Source organism: Erpetoichthys calabaricus, chromosome 11, assembly GCF_900747795.2.
Source record: "Erpetoichthys calabaricus chromosome 11, fErpCal1.3, whole genome shotgun sequence".
Lineage (NCBI taxonomy): Eukaryota > Metazoa > Chordata > Cladistia > Polypteriformes > Polypteridae > Erpetoichthys > Erpetoichthys calabaricus.
The window spans coordinates 50,291,072-50,308,241 of record NC_041404.2 but is presented as its reverse complement, the minus strand read 5'-3'; positions in this window follow the sequence as shown (position 1 = coordinate 50,308,241).

Genomic DNA, 17,170 nt, shown 5'->3' with positions numbered 1-17,170 from the left:
GCATTTTAATTTAACTTATTATTATCACATACAGCATTGACGTTCACCGACTGCACATTTACACAGCCCATGGAATGAACGGAATACTGCAAAAAACTGTACAAGTGAAAAGAAATCACATTGTGAACTACATACATCGTCTGAAATGTCCACTTCCTCTATGTTATGTCTGTCGTGGGACCCCTTTAGTGTGTCATGCAAGTGTTTAAACTTACCAAGGCATGCTGCCGCTCCCGGCTTGTATCATACATAAAGCGTGAAGTGGGCTTGGACGCTCTTCTAACAGATCCCTGTTTGTGCTTTGTGAAGCGGAGCCTAGGGGCACATCGTGCTCTGACCTCCAAGGGGACACCTTCATTCTCTGCAATACTGCATTGATTTTACAACCAAGCTGCCCCCACAACCTCCCATTCTTTAAAGTTTATGTATATGAGAGTGCTCAGCCATCCAGTTCGGGATGAATTTGTGTGCATTTTCTGTTGCAGCATGAGGAGTAAGAAGAAGCCCGACAGAATTGATAGGACTCTGCGTACCCAAGGAGGTCACTTGCTAACCACGTCTTCTTTGGGGTTTACCTCACTTACATTTTCATCCACTTCACATCTACCTACTCCATGCAATGTGCCACAAAATCTCAAAAAAAAATTCACCACCTAATCTAAAAAAATCTCCAGCATGCACTTCCAGCTACTCCAGCCTGCCTGCATTGGGACATTTTGCAACCGAGTGTGAAGAGGCAGGGATGAGGATCAGTACCTCCCAATCTGAGGCCATGGTCCTCAATACAATACAATTTATTTTTGTATAGCCCAAAATCACACAAGAAGTGCCACAATGGGCTTTAACAGGTCCTGCCTTTTGACAGCCCCCAAGCCTTGACTCTCTAAGAAGACAATGGAAAACCCCCCCAAAAAAACCCTTGTAGGGAAAAAATGGAAGAAACCTTGGGAAAGGGAGTTCAAAAGAGAGACCCCTTTCCAGGTCGGTGGGTGTAAAAAAAAAGGGGGTATATACAATACCATACACAGAACAGAACAGGATTGTTTAGAGTCCTGGAGACCTCAGCCATTAAGCTGCCTCCTCTTATTGGAAATTCCACAGCTGAGACAGTGCTGGGCCAGCCAATCCAATGAAAGGACCCCACTACCCAATGATTCCTGTGATCCTCCATCAGAGCTGACTTTACCATAGGCAGTTAGAACAACTTGGCAGGTGGACAGTGGCACCAAGTGCCACATTTGAGTACCGAAAAGAGAAACAGAATAGGTGAGGGTTAGTAACAAATTCTAACTATCATGTTACTTATGTTTTAGTGCTAATGACTAACAACAGAGATGCAGTCTGTACAGTTAATCAGCAGCTCTAGTCAGGGTGTGCTAAACTGAAGTCGTGAGTCTTTGGCCGGGATTTGAAAGCTGAGACTGAAGGGGCAGGCAGGCAGACCATTCCACAGTTTAGGGGCACTGTAACTAAAAGCTCAGTTGTCAAAAGGCTGAGTGGGAGGTGAGTTACTGCCTCAAGTGGAGGAGCTTAGATACCTGGGGGTATTGTTCAAGAGGGAGGGGGGAAAATGGGCAGCAAGATCAAACAGACAGATTAGGGTGGTGTGCGCACTTATGCAGTCGCTATACCAATCCATAGTGGTGAAGAAGGAGCTGAGCCAGAAGGCAAAGCTCTTGATTTAACAGTCAGTCTCCATCTGGACCCTCACCTATGGTCATGAGCTTAAGATCGCAGGTCCAAGCGGCTGACATGAGCTTTCTCTGCAAGGTGAATGGGCTCTCCCTTACAGATAGGATGAGAAGCTCAGACATCAGGAGAGTCTCAGAGTAGAGCTACTGACCCTCCGCATAAAGAGGAGCCAGTTTAGGCAGTTCAGGCATCTGATACGGATGCCTCCTGGGTGCCTCCCAATGGAGTTTTATGGGTATGTCGAGCTGGAAGAAGACTCCCGGGAAGGCACAGGGCTCTCTAGGAGGATTATATCTCCAAGATGACCTGGGAACGCCTTGGGATCCCACAATATGAGGTGGCAAGTGCGGTTAGGGAAGAGGATGTATGGGCCACACTGCTAAGACTGTTGCCCCCACAACGCGGCTTTGGATAATAATGATAATAATGATAATAATAATAAAAATGATGAGGATTCTTTCCATTTATATAGCACTTTTCTCACTACTCAAAGTGCTCTCCACACAGGGAGGACCCTGGGAAGTGAACCCATGACCTCTTTATTGCAAGCCAGCAGCACTACCACTGTGCTACCCAAGTGGTGAAAATTGCATGAATGAATGAATGAATAGCTCCAGTTATAGATATTTTTCTCAAGTTTGTTTCTTTTGTTTTTTTTTTTTGTTTTTTTTTTTACATTTGTCCTGCCATTGTTCTCTAAGTTTGCTATTCTTAGAACCATTGTTATTTATTTCATTTAATCTATGTTTCATAAATGTAATCCAGTTAACCATGAAATAAAATTTTTGTGGCTTTTATTGATTCTTGGAAGGGTTTTGGCCTCCTCATTTAGGGCTAATCATAAAAATAATAAAAAAAAGTCATAGCAGGAAACCATGACATAATAAAAATTACATTTGTATTACAATATTATTCCTTTCTGAGTTTAAATCTTCCACTTACTTAATAATCATTCTTTTCCTCCTCCCTAAAATTAATTAATTTTCTTCTCAGATACAGAATGATGTGGAGACAATTTGCATATAGATGGTTTATTTTTAACTTTTATCTCTTCTTTTAATTGCTAAGACTCTGGCATTGTTACAGCCCTTCAGTTTGTCACCGGTGATGTCAGCCACTGAGGGCTCCACACTCTCTCCTCCATTTCTTTGAAGCTTTGCCGTGATCTGTAATGTCAGCATTGAGCTGTGGTGACTGAAATGTCTCGTCAGACGGTAAGTTCTTCAGTTCATGTAAGAGAACAAGCGGTGGGAGAGAAGAGCAGGTTATGCTTGTCCACCCGACTTCTATGCCAGGACCAGTGCTGCACTGCCCACTTCTTCCTTTCATCTTGGCTGAACTCGTCATTGTCAGTCAGTCATTTTCTAACTCACTTAGTCCTGAAAAGGGTTGCGTGGGATTATTTCTAGTAGGATTGACTACTGTAATGCGGTGTTCACTGGATGTTCAAACTGTTCTTTATACAGCTTCCAGTTAATCCAAAATGCTGCTGCAAGAATTATTACAAGAACAAGAGTATAGAGAAAAGCCAAGCTAAATGACACCTTTTATTGGCTAACTAAAAAGATTACAATATGCAAGCTTTCGAGGCTACTCAGGCCCCTTCTTCATCTTGCCTGAAGAAGGGGCCTGAGTTGCCTCGAAAGCTTGCATATTGTAATCTTTTTAGTTAGCCAATAAAAGGTGTCATTTTGCTGGGCTTTTCTCTACATTCATAATGGCTAACACGGTACAACACCCTAGTATTACAAGAACAAGAAAATACAAACACATAACTCCACTTCTTAAATCCTTACACTGGCTCCTGGTTAAGTTTAGGGCAGATTTCAAAATCCTCCTTTCAACATATAAAGCCTCAAATGGCCAAGGTCCGGCTTACTTGTCTGAACTTATCATGACTTACAAACCAGAACGTACATTAAGATCTCAAGATGCTGGTCTACTTATCTCACCAAGGATTAATAAAATAATAGTGGGAGGTCAAGCTTTTAGTTACAGGGCCCCTAAACTGTGGAATGGTCTGTCTGCCTGCCCCTTTAGTCCCAGCTTTCAAATCTCTGCTGAAGACTCACTACTTCAGTTTAGCACACCCTGACTAGAGCTGCTGATCCACTGTACAGACTGCATCTCTGTTGTTAGTCATTAACACTAAAACATAAGTAATATTATAGTAAAAATTTGTTACTAACCCTCACCTATTTTGTTTCTCTTCTCTGTACTCAAATGTGGATCTTGGTGCCACGACCTACCTGCTAACATGTTCTGCCTGCCTAAGGTAAAGTCATCTCTGATGGAGGAGCACTGGAATTGTCGGGTAGAGGGGTCCTTTCATCAGGCTGGTCCAGCTATGACTCAGCTATGGAATGGCCAATAAGAGGAGGCAGCTTGATGGCTGAGGTCTCCAGTACTCTCTGAATAAATCCAAATCCTATTATATGATATCATCTATTGTTGAATTCTGCTCTGTACTAGCATAGGATGCAAGGCAGGAACAAACCCTGGACAGGGAGCCAGTCATTCGCAGGTGAACTGACAAACACCCCCATTGGACAATTTAGTGTCACCGAACCACCTAACCTGCACATCTTTGGACGGTGCTGAAGCACCCAGAGGAAACCAATGCAAACACAGGAAGAATTCTGGGAGGGTTGTAGGGGATAAAATCCTTGTTTCTTTCAATGACATGCAAATCAGTTTATAACTTTTATATAATGTGTTTTTTTCTGGATTTTTGGTTGATATTCTGTCTCTCTCCATTATAATGAAACTACCATAAAAATTCAAGATGTTTCATTTCTTTGTAAGTGAGCACACTTACAAATTCAGAAGGGGATCAAATACTTATTTCCCCCACTGTAGCATTTTAAATTCTTCTTTTGATTCCTACCTCAGCCACGGTCATGTCTGTCACCTGTTGAATCTGCCTGCTTTTTTGTGAAACTTTGTTCTGTTTCTCATGACTTCACCATTGTTCTGCTTTCTTCTTTTTTTATTATTTTCAAGGGGATTTGTTCTAAATTTCTGCTGTCACATTCCTTAAACCTAATCCGGTTATTTGAAGATCCTTTCATCCATAAAATTTCAGCCTAATTTATAGAAAAGATATCCTGTTTCATTTTGTTTGCCATTTGATTATCTAAAATGATGGACCATCACCTTGGATAAACATTTCATAAACGACCTTATTGCATTAAAATTAATCATATTAGGCTCGTTTCTCCGGGCTTCTTTTGCCATCTCTATTTTTGTACTTGGGTGTCATTGTCTGTTAGGCTCATGTCTGAGGAGAATAAGGTTCAGGTTGTAGAGCTGGCAACGAGAGATAAATAAGAGAACTCTTAAGCTGTGGCACGTGTATGATCTGCAGGTTGAGATAATTGCCTCATTTCATGACGGGAGGCTTGGCTTCTCAGTGAGTGCTCCATTTCAATCTCCGTCGCTGGGCTTCTCTTCATTTCATTCTTACTTTTTTTTTTTGAAGTAGCACTGTGGCGCCCGTAACCTTGGATAAATCATTTTTATCTTTTTCCAAAAGAGTTGTCTGCTTCATAACAGAAATTGGTCTTCATGAAGAACCTATGCGTACATACCTAGTGATTAATTTTTCTCCCTTTTCTTCCAAAAAAAATGGTAACTGCGATAAATAGCTTTTATTTCAGTATTTTTATTTCAAGAGTTCAATGCGGCAATACCCAGGGTGTCTTCTCCTTGTTTATTTCTATCCTTTATTATTTTCTAAGGCGGCAACTCCCTCGAAACGTGGTACTGTTTTGATCCATTCTATTTTAGAACATCGCTCTGTCCAAGGCCACAATATTACTGCAAAGATTTACATAGGTGCAGAAAGAAATGCAATATGGCCAAAGGTATGTGGACCATTATAGTGGGTGGATGGGCTGACCGAGAGATCGGCTGACCTCAGCAGGAAGGACTTCGCTCTCAGTGTTCGGTGATGGTCTCTGCACACGTGACTGACTGATGGAGTTTCTCATATGAGGTCATGCTTTTGAGCTAAGTGTCACGAGTTCACAGCTGACCACTGGCAATACGCTATAGTGCAAATCTTCATGCTGCCAGTGCATGGCAGTTTACTTGGTGGTGAGGATGGGATTTGCTCTGTGGGAGGGTGGAGTGTAGTGGTGACACTGTGCCAGAAAAACGTGAGTGCTGAGACAGAGACAAATCAGGTGATGTCACCAGGAAGGACTCCGCTTTCAGCTAACTAAAGGAGTTTCTCGTTTGAGGCCACACTGCAAGGAGACAGCATCTGGGACAGACATTACAGGTTCAAAGCTGACCACTGGCAGTTTGCTACTGTGCATGGCAATTTACTTGGTGGCAAGGATGGGATTTGCTCTGTGGGAGGGTGGAGTGTAGTGGTGACACTGTGCTGGAAACGTGAGTGCTGACACAGAGAGAAATCAGGTGATGTCACCAGGAAGGACTCAGCTGACCATGTTTGGTGACAGTCTCTGCACAGCTGACTCATGGAATTTTTAATTTGAAGCCACATTGCAGGATGAAAGCATCTAGGACAGACATCACAGGTTCACCGCTGACCACTGGCAATTCGCTACAGTGCAAATCTTCATGCTGCCAGTGCACAGCAGTTTACTTGGTGGTGAGGATGGGATTTGCTCTGTGGGAGGGTGGAGTGTAGTGTTGACACTGCCAGAAAAACGTGAGTGCTGAGACAGAGACAAATCAGGGGATGTCGCCAGGAAGGACTCCGCTTTCAGCTAACTAAATGAGTTTCTCATTTGAGGCCACACTGCAAGGAGACAGCATCTGGGACAGACATAACAGGTTCAAAGCTGACCACTGGCAGTTTGCTACTGTGCACAGCAATTTGCTTGGTGGCAAGGATGGGATTTGCTCTGTAGGAGGGTGGAGTTAGTGGTGACAGTGTGCTGGAAACGTGAGTGCTGACACAGAGAGGAATCAGGTGATGTCGCCAGGAAGGACTCCGCTTTCAGCTAACTAAAGCAGTTTCTTATTTGAGGCCACAATGCAAGGAGACAGTATCTGGTACAGACATCATAGGTTCAAAGCTGACCACTGACAGTTTGCTACTGTGCACGGCAATTTGCTTGGTGGCAAGGATGGGGCTTGCTCTGTGGGAGGGTGGAGTGTAATGGTGACACTGTGCCAGGAAAAATGAGTGCTGACACAGAGAGGAATCAGGTGATGTCGCCAGGAAGGACTCGGCTGACCATGTTTGGTGACGGTCTCTGCGCAGCTGACTAATGGAGTTTCTCATTTGAAGCCACCTTGTAGGATGAAAGCATCTAGGACAGACATCACAGGTTCACGGTTGACCACTGGCAGTTCGCTATAGTGCAAATCTTCATACTGCCAGTGCACGGCAGTTTACTTGGTGGTGAGGATGGGATTTGCTCTGTGGGAGGGTGGAGTGTAGTGGTGACACTGTGCCAGAAAAAATTGAGTGCTAACACAGAGAGAAATCAAGTGATGTCACCAGGAAGGACTCTGCTATCAGCTGCTGGCTATACAGTATATATATATATATATCCATACATCCATCCATTTTCCAACCCGCTGAACACAGGGTCACGGGGGTCTGCTGGAACCAATCCCAGCCAACACAGGGCACAAGGCAGGAACCAATCCTGGGCAGGGTGCCAACCCACCGCAGATATATATATATTGTGGTATGCCGCTGGGGGTGGTACCCAGCCGGGACGCCCGAGAGGACTGGAGGAGGGTTTGCACCTCCTCCGGACCACGAGGGGGCGACTGCCCTGGTTGCGTTGGGGACCGAGGGGCGACCCGGTGCCTGGAGATCCCTGGACCGCAGCACTTCCACCATACCCAGAAGTGCTGGGGGGAAGAAGACCGGGGACACCTGGAGTCCTTCCAGGTGCGGAGCCAGCACTTCCACCACACAGGGGAGTGTCGGCGGAGGAGTGTCGGGATGCACCTGGAGCCCATCCGGGCATGCATAAAAGGGGCCGCCTCCCTTCAGACAGAGACTGGAGTCGGGCGGAGGTGGATAAGAGTCTTGTTGGAGAGGAGTGGAGGTGGCCTGAAGAAGGCAGGCACTGGAGAGAGATGCCTGGGCTTTGGGGGATTGGTGCTGGAGGCACTGGGTTTGTGCAACATTAAGTACTGTAAATATTGTAAATAAACGTGTGTTGGCTGAAAACACGATGTCCGTCTGTCTGTGTCCGGGTTGCTTCTCACTATATAGTGAAGAAAACACAGTAAACAACGTTAAGGGTTGGGGATTCCGTCCCCGTATACTGTAGGTCAAAATTCCAAAACAACGGTCAGTCAACAAGCAGTGTATGACAGACAAATGATTGAGATGAAGCACAAACATTTTATGAGGTGGGAATGGAAATGGGAAAGCTGGGAAAGGAGCCGCTGAGGATCTTGGGATGGAGTGATGTCATCAAAGCAGGACCAGAGGGGATAAAGGAACCCGGAAGCGGTTTGGACTTCTAGTTAGGGTATTGGAGACTAATTCACAGCAGTGTTTTCTTGTCTTTCCTGTTGAAATAAAGAGAGATCCGTTAGTATACTGTTGCCGTCCCCTGCCTTGCGGTTTCGTACTACTCGTCAGGTCCTTTAGCTGGTCCCTAATCGCTCGTGTATGACAATATATTGTGGCCACTAAGGGTCACTGTTGCCCCGTGAAACCCACCAGACAGACGTACTCGTGACTCCAAAGTACTTCCGGGTTGTAGTAACAGTAGGAGTCCCCAGGTTCTTTGTGAGCACCCCCTGGTGGCACCCACAGCACCCAACAGGGCTGAGGAAACGGACTGCATGTCCCAGGATGCCATGAAGGAATCCAGGGAACTGTTGCCGTCCAGGGGAGCTGCCACCTAGAGTCCCGGGGGAGGCAATGCCCTAAAAAGGCTGCCTTCCTCCATTCTTCCTTTTCAGGGACGTCCCGGCCGGATTGAGCTGCCGGCCGTCTATCACAATATATATATATTTAGCACTATTTTAGTATGACCAGAAGATTAAATTTCATCTTTGACATCTTTAAAGTATTTTTTGTTTACTAGTGAGAAGCCTGGGCCTATCAGAGGGACAGTAAATAAATGTCAGGAGGTATCCCTGGGGAGGACGTATCTCACATGGCTGACAAAAAGGCAGTCAACCACGCCAGGGCAGCTTGGAGTCGCCCATTGAGCTTTGAAAGTGTTTGGTTGGAAAATGAGAAATGCTGGAGAAAGTTTGCATAAATATCAGGAGAAGATGCACAAAAGAGTTAAACTGTATGGATGTCAGTGTATGGATGGTAGGGTGGTCCACAAACTAAAGCTAAGAGTTAATGTTTGTAGAATCATTACTCCACAAGGCTGATTTTTGTTCATTATAGGGATAGCCTGCTTACCTGGGAAATTTCGGCCTGATTGTGAAACATTTAGAGGTCATTTTATTTGATATAAAATGTAATCGCAATTAATCACTCAATTACAATTTTTAATCAAAATGAGCTGCATATTAATTGAAGATATTTTCAAATTTCCTTCAAACGTATTAATATTTTTCTATTAAGCAGAAATAAATCTGTTTATTTAAACTGTTTTGTCTTAGAAAGCAAACACTTGCCTAAGCATATTAAATTATTCCACTTAGTTAATTCAATTATATTTGTTCCACAAAACTGTTTAATAAACAGTGAAATACTAATCTAGTCTCACTGAAGCCAGACACATAATCTATATGGCTGGAGACAACCACGAGTGAAGTGTGTTTAAAAGTGGGTGGGAACAAGCAGGCGGCTCATTGATTGACACATTTCTAAGCCAATCCAACAGCTCATGAAAGGTGGTGCTCAAAAAAGGGGCGGAGATTTCAAACTGTGAAGATAAACTTTTAGTTTTCTACTTTTAAAATATGAAATAGCACACAGCTTCATCCTTTCAAGTGCACCTAAAAGGGTGAGGAACGATGTCAGCGGTAGGGGGCTGGAGCCTTTGTTGCAGGGAGGTGGACGGTGAGTAGTGGTGGTCTCTCAAGGAGATGCGTTGTCTGCCATCTGCCAACTTCTTTGAGAGTCGCTAGCTAGCTTCTTGTGAGATTAAAAGTGGCAAGAAGGAAAAATATGCTTTTGTGTCTTTTCTGACACCGCTGTTGTCTCGTGGTGATGGATCCAGCTGCAGAAATCTGCGGCTCTGAGATTCAGTAACTCCGCTGGGCTGCCATTTGAATTGCTGTTTTTTTGGTCACTAGGTTTACTTGACTTGAGTCACCTAAACACAATCTTAACCATAGTGTGACCAGGTGTTATCAGTGACGTATAATATAAAGTGACAACCTCTTCAATAGAGTGGAGCTCTGGGGGTCAGCAGCTGGAGTCTATTGGTCTCATGAGCAGGTGAGCTGGCTTATATAAAGGAATGTGTGCTCGTGAAACAGAGCCAGGGAATGGGTGACTTACAGTAGGTCTATTATCAGTTTAGAAAAGCATTATGACAATCCATGATATGGCCAATCGAAGGGGAGAGAAGGAGGTGCAGTTCAGGTCGACAGGACAGTAGTTTACACGTGAGTATGTTTTGCTGGACAAGATGTGCTGGAATTTCTTTGTATCCATGATCCACTACAACTATCAAAAAACTTGGATTCATATGGTGCTGCTTCACTTTTAACATATGACACGTGGTCAATTTAACTGAATGAAATGAACGCATTTAGGAGTGAATCGCAGAAACATTTAATGCATTAATCAGAAGTGTTAACGACAATTAATCAGCAGCCCTATTTTATTCTTATTGTTACTATGTACATACTTTTGTGTAACACAGAAATAGAGAATATTCTAGTACTAAGGTGGAGTTTCCGGAACATTCTAGTAGTAAGTGGAAGTTTCCAGAACATTCTAGATAGATAGATAGATAGATAGATAGATAGATAGATAGATAGATAGATAGATAGATAGATAGATAGATAGATAGATAGATAGATAGATAGATAGATAGATAGATAGATAGATAGATACTTTATTAATCCCAAGGGGAAATTCACATATGTGAATCTAGTAGCAAGTAGAAGTTTCCGGATCATTCTAGTAGAAAGTTAGAGTATCTATTTTAGCCATTTTGGATCTCAGCACAGACAAAGGCAAAAATGGTAAAAAGCCTTCTATCAATAGACTTGGATTCATTTGGTGCGGCTTCATTATCAACGTGTGAAGTGTGGCCAAATTAACTGGGTTAAACTAACACATTTAGGGGTTGGGTTAAAAAATTAATCACAGAAATTTTGAATGCATTAATTGCACTCGTTAACAGCAATTAATCAGTAGCCCCTATTTTATTTATATTATTACTGGGTAGGGAGCAAAACATCAGTGAACGGTGACACCAAGTGATGACCCTGCAGCTGACCTAATGTGCACTGGTGGAGGTGCATCTGGCAAACATCACCTGTACAACAATTTGAAAAATTGTACATACTTTTGTGTAACAGAGAAACAAACGAACAAACTAGTACTAACACAGAGTTCCAAGGAACATTCTAGTAGTAAATAGAAGTTTCCAGAACATTCAAGAAGGGGTTTGAGGAACGTTCTAGCTGTAAGTAGAAGTTTCCAGAACATTCAAGTAGGAGTTTTAAGAATATTCTAGTAGTAAGTAGAAGTTTCCAGAACATTCAAGTAGGAGTTTCAAGAACATTCTGGTGGTAAGTAGAAGTTTCCAGAACATTCAAGTAGGATTTTCAGGAACATTCTAGTAGTAAATAGAAGTTTGAAGAGCATTCAAGTAGGAATTTTAGGATCATTCTAGTAGTAAGTAGAAGTTTCCAGAACATTCAAGTAGGAGTTTCAAGAACATTCTGGTGGTAAGTAGAAGTTTCCAGAACATTCAAGCAGGAGTTTTAGGAACATTCTAGTAGTAAGTAGAAGTTTCCAGAATATTCAAGTAGGATTTTCAGGAACATTCTAGTAGTAAATAGAAGTTTGAAGAGCATTCAAGTAGGAGTTTTAGGATCATTCTAATAGTAAGTAGAAGTTTCCAGAACATTCAAGTAGGAGTTTCAAGAACATTCTGGTGGTAAGCAGAAGTTTCCAGAACATTCAAGTAGGATTTTCAGGAACATTCTAGTAGTAAATAGAAGTTTCCAGAACATTCAAGTAGGAATTTCAGGAATATTCTAGTAGTAAATAAAAGTTTTCAGAACATTCAAGTAGGAGTTTCAGGAAGATTCTGGCGGTAAGTAGAAATTTCCAGAACATTCAAGTAGGAGTTTAAGGAACATTCTAGTAGTACATTAGAGTGTCTATTTTAGCTGTTTTTCATTTCAACAGAAACATGGTACCAAATGGAGAAAAGCCTGCAGCAGCCACCATTACCAGATCTTCCTCAGGGTCTTAAGCTGACAAATGAATGTGAATAGCTGAAGTTGGAGGATCCAGTGACAGAAAGAACAACATCCTTCTTGGACATCTTTATGGAAAAGGGCAAAGTAAGGTCTCAGTTTTCTTCTCATAAACCCAATGAAACGGTGGACAGATGATCAAGTCCTCAACAAATTTTGTGAACAGTTGGCACGCATGACGGTAGTGGACGACGTAGCTGATAGAGGAGCGGGGCTCATCGAAAACTACAGTGACATACTGACAAAGGGCGAGGCAAAGAAACAGTCTGTTCTTCAATTGGTTGCACACCATCACAACAGTGCTGATGCTGTGGACCTGCAAGTGTGGAACGGCTGGCTGGCTGCTGTTCAGGTCACATGACATTGAAGCCACCAAATGGAGGGGCCTCTCCTGTTTATTTTCTTTAATTTTTGGAATATGTGCTGTAAATATGGTGAAAAAAAATACAACTAGCCTTGTAGAGAACCTGAATTCGAATGGACAGTCAGGCCTGAGCGTCTGTGAACCCTTGAAGATGCTCATAATTTAAGACAGTGGAGAGACACAAATTTGAACTCTTAATGAATATCCGGAAAAATATCCTTCTCAAATGTGAAAAAACAAAAGAAAAAGTGAACTCCTAGACTGACTGACTGTGAGGTTTAACAAACCAGCAGTTCTACCCCAGACTCCTCTCCTCCATCTCATCTCCAATATCAACGCACCCCAAAAAGTGCAGAATCATCTGAGAAGTTCTACAGGTGACGTGTGCTGCTCTCATATTTCTACTCGGAGTGAGGAGACGGCAGGACCGCTCCTGATGTTTCCTTCCTTGTTCCTAATTTAAACAATTTTTCATACAAGGCTGCAACACAGGAAAACGTAAAAAAAAACAATAAATAAATGAAAACAGTGAAGGGGTCTGAATACATTCTGAATCCATTGTTACCAAATAAATCGAAATCGAAGCGGCAGAGTTGTTTTTTTTTCATTTCAGCGGGGCGCTGTATATATTTAATTCATCGGATATTCCACGGTACTGGAGTTGGATTTCAATGTTCATCCAGCAGTGGAGCTCTAATGGGACCTTTGATTTCCATGGGGTATTTCACACGCCACTTTCTTTCATTTGCTTGAGAGTCTGAAAATCCAAACTGATTAATAAAACAACACGCCGAGTAAAGCTGCCTTGTTCTGAAATCTTTAGTTTATGGAGTTGTGAATTCGACCGTCCTCATTCTCTGTTTGCTGGCTTTGGCATTGCTGCAGCTTCGTCACTCCAAATGCATGGGGGTCCTGACCTGCCCCTAACTCCCAGTGCCTCCACTATGTACACTTGACTGGGATGAGAGCAGCAGTAGACTGTATGAGCGACGGTCGGCCGGCCGGGCGAATAAAAAAAGTGACGGCTGGCACTACAGAGACTTTAAGTGATTGTTCTCACCCAACGAGCGCGGAGAGATTTGTCTGAAAACCGTCACACCGGGGGAATCTGGACGGGGTCACGAACCCATTGATCAGACGGAGTGGTGATATTCAAGCCTGTGGGTAATGACATCCTAAACACATGATAATGGCTGTGTGGAGTGACTGATTTCAACACAGCTTTAAATACGTACGAGACGCTGGCTTGATGATCAGGTAAGTGTCTTAAAGAAACTGTTATCCCTGGATAATTACAAAAGCCCCCACAAACACACCAGCAGAATGGTGATTTAGAGATTTGCAATGAATAAAAACTGACAGGCAACAGTATACGCATTTAATAGGCCGGGTGGGCAGGCTGCTCCATTCATTCACATATCTGCAAAATCGGTGCAAAATTGCCCGGCTCTTCCAGGAAAATTATTTCTCAATTATATTGAACTCAGCGTATGGGAAATAACGGTAGTAATAGAAGTAGAAAAACTGTTATTTATAAAATATACCACTAATACAGTTGCAAAACAAGACAGAGCAGGGCTGTGCTTTACCCGATTACTGCCTGTGATTTACACATGGCAGGTTCCCTCAGTAGGTCTTGAGGCTTTCTTCTAGGCATTCTGGGTCAAAAGTAACTCGATGAAGTTTTTACTAGCAGTTCTGGCTACAGCAGATCTGGTATGTGGTTGGTGGACAATTTGGTCCAACAGCCTGTGATTTACACGTGACTGTTTCCCTCAGTAGGTCTTGTGGCTACTATTAGGTGTTGCTGGGTAATGAGTAACTTGATGAGGTTCTTACTGGCAGATAATTGTGCAGGAGATCTGGTCTGCGGTGGACAGTTTTGTCCAACAACTTGTGATCTGTCCATGGCATGTTCTCTCAGTAGGTCTCGTGGCTTTCTAATAGGCATTCTGGGTAATGAGTAACTCAAAGTTTTTACCAGCAGTTCTGGCTGCAGGAGATATGGTCTGTAGTTGGTAGACAGTTTGGTCCAACAGCCTGTTATTTACTCGTGGCAGTTTCCCTCAGTAGGCTTTGTGCCTTTTTTTAGACATTTGTAGGTAAAGAGGCAACTGGTTGAAGTTTTTGAAAGCAATTATGGGTGTAGGAAACCTGGTCTGTGATTGGTGGGCAGTTTTCTCCAACAAACCTGTGATTTACACGTGGCAGTTTCCCTCAGTAGGTTTTGTGGCTTTTTATTAGGTGTTTCTTGGTATTGAGTAAGTTGATGATGTTCTTACTAGCTGATAATCTATCTATCTATCTATCTATCTATCTATCTATCTATCTATCTATCTATCTATCTATCTATCTATCTATCTATCTATCTATCTATCTATCTATCTATCTATCTATCTATTATATAGTGCCTTTCACATCTATCTATCTATTATATAGTGCCTTTCACATCTATCTATCTATCTATCTATCTATCTATCTATCTATCTATCTATCTATCTATCTATCTATCTATCTATCTATCTATCTATCTATCTATCTATCTATCTATCTATCTATTGTGGAACGAGCCCCGGACACAGACAGACGGACATCGTTTTTAAGTCTAACACACACATTTATTTAAAATATTTACAATTATTAATTTAAGCACAAACCCCAGTGCCACTGCACCAATCACCCCAGTCCAGGCCAAAACCACAATTTGCCTTCTCTCTCCACTCAGCCTTGTCCTCTTCCACCCGACTCCAGCCCTGAATGAAAGGAGGCTCAGGCAGTCCCTTTTATCTTCCCCAGGATGTGCTCCAGGTGTGCTCCGGCAATCTTCCACCCACACACCCCAATGTGGCGGAAGTGCCAGCTGTATCCCCGGAAGCACTCCAGGTGTCCCTGCTTCTTTTCCCCCCAGCACATCCCGGTGTGGCGGAAGATAGATAGATAGATAGATAGATAGATAGATAGATAGATAGATAGATAGATAGATAGATAGATAGATAGATAGATAGTGTGGCACGCGGCTGGGGGTGGTACCCAGCCGGGACGCCCGAGAGGACCAGAGGGGGGCTCACTCCTCCTCCAGACCACGAGGGGGTGACCGCCCTGGTTGCTTTGGGGGCCACGGGTGCAGAGCTTTGAAGCTCAGACCTGTAGGGGCCCGTGGTCACAGCCAGGGGGCGCCCCAATGCCTGGAGAACCCTGGACCTCAACCTGTGAATTTCCCATTGGGATTAATAAAGTATCTATCTATCTATCTATCTATCTATCTATCTATCTATCTATCTATCTATCTATCTATCTATCTATCTATCTATCTATCTATCTATCTATCTATCTATCTATCTATCTATCTATCTATCTATCTATCTATCTATCTATCTATCTATCTATCTATCTATCTATCTATCTATCTATCTATTTGGTGAGTAAGATAGATAGATAGATAACAATGGCAGTTGCAGTATTCACAAAATGAGCTGAGCCATTGGGGTGAAGAGTTGCGATTTGGACCCTCTAATATAACAGGCACTTTTGGAAAGTCAGTGACTGGGTAATTGGATTCAATTGCAGTCCCATTGCTTTTTTGCCTTCATACATTTTTTCTTAGCCCACTCCTGGCAGCAGTACCCCAGGAAACAAATCCCAATTCATCACATGGCACACACACACATGCCATCTTATTCTGGCCAGTAAGTGCTCCAAATCAGCCAAACAGCTTGTCTTTAGTTTGTGGGAGGAAACTGGAGTGCCTTTGAACTTTGAATCGGCTGCCCACTGCCGCAGTGTCCTGCTCTTCAATCACATTGCGTGCAGCACTTTTCCCAGACAGCACCAGCATTAGGCTCTGTACAATGCAAACACCAGCACTGTCACTGCCTCCTCTCTCTCGTCAGTTTGTTTTTGAACTCTCCACAATCAGTGGCTTACATAAGAGAGCATGGGCTGCGCCATGAAGTGGTCTTTTTAAAGTCTGAGAGCTTGGGATTGGCAGAGGAGACCACTCTGCTCACTTTATGATGACATCTACCTTATACATATCGAAATATAACAGCGTTGACATGTCGCATCAGCCTGAAGATGAGTCACCAACAGAACAAGCTGTCATTCCATTATGTAACTGAGGAGCTTTGGAGCCGCCATGGTGGATTTTATCAAAACAGCCAACCAGCAAAATCGTTAAAGAATTCCAGCTGGTGTGGCAACAGTAATGCAAAAACCCAAGAGTACATTTGGCATTCGATGCCAGTGCTGCAGTAGAAAGGTGGGAGCAGAATCTGCCAGGTATAAGGAGAATAACGTCACCTGTGGCATCAGAGTCGTTGTCCCCACATCCTTTGAAGTGCCTCCTGCTGTGGCTCTTTTCGAAGTCAGTCCCATAGCTCCCTTGTTCAACTAATGACTGTCTGCGTACCTCTTTAATTATTGGAAAGGGGTGATCTGCATATCTAATTAACAAAAACAATTAAAAATAAATCAATTAAGCAACTAACCAGCAAGTACACACTCAATTAATAAAAATAACCCCTAGGCCTCATTACTAACAATAAGTGCTGTCTACTGTAGCTGCCTATTTGCTGCCACCTGGATAGCAGCAGCTCCCTTGTGCTGCCACTTGTTCCTTTAAAAACATAATGCAAACAATTCAATTAGAAAGCAAATTCAGGCTGAAGCAGACGTCAAACATGCATAGCATTTCTAAAATATGCGCAACATGCGTACACAGCTCCAAGCAGCTCATAAATATAAATCACACTGAGG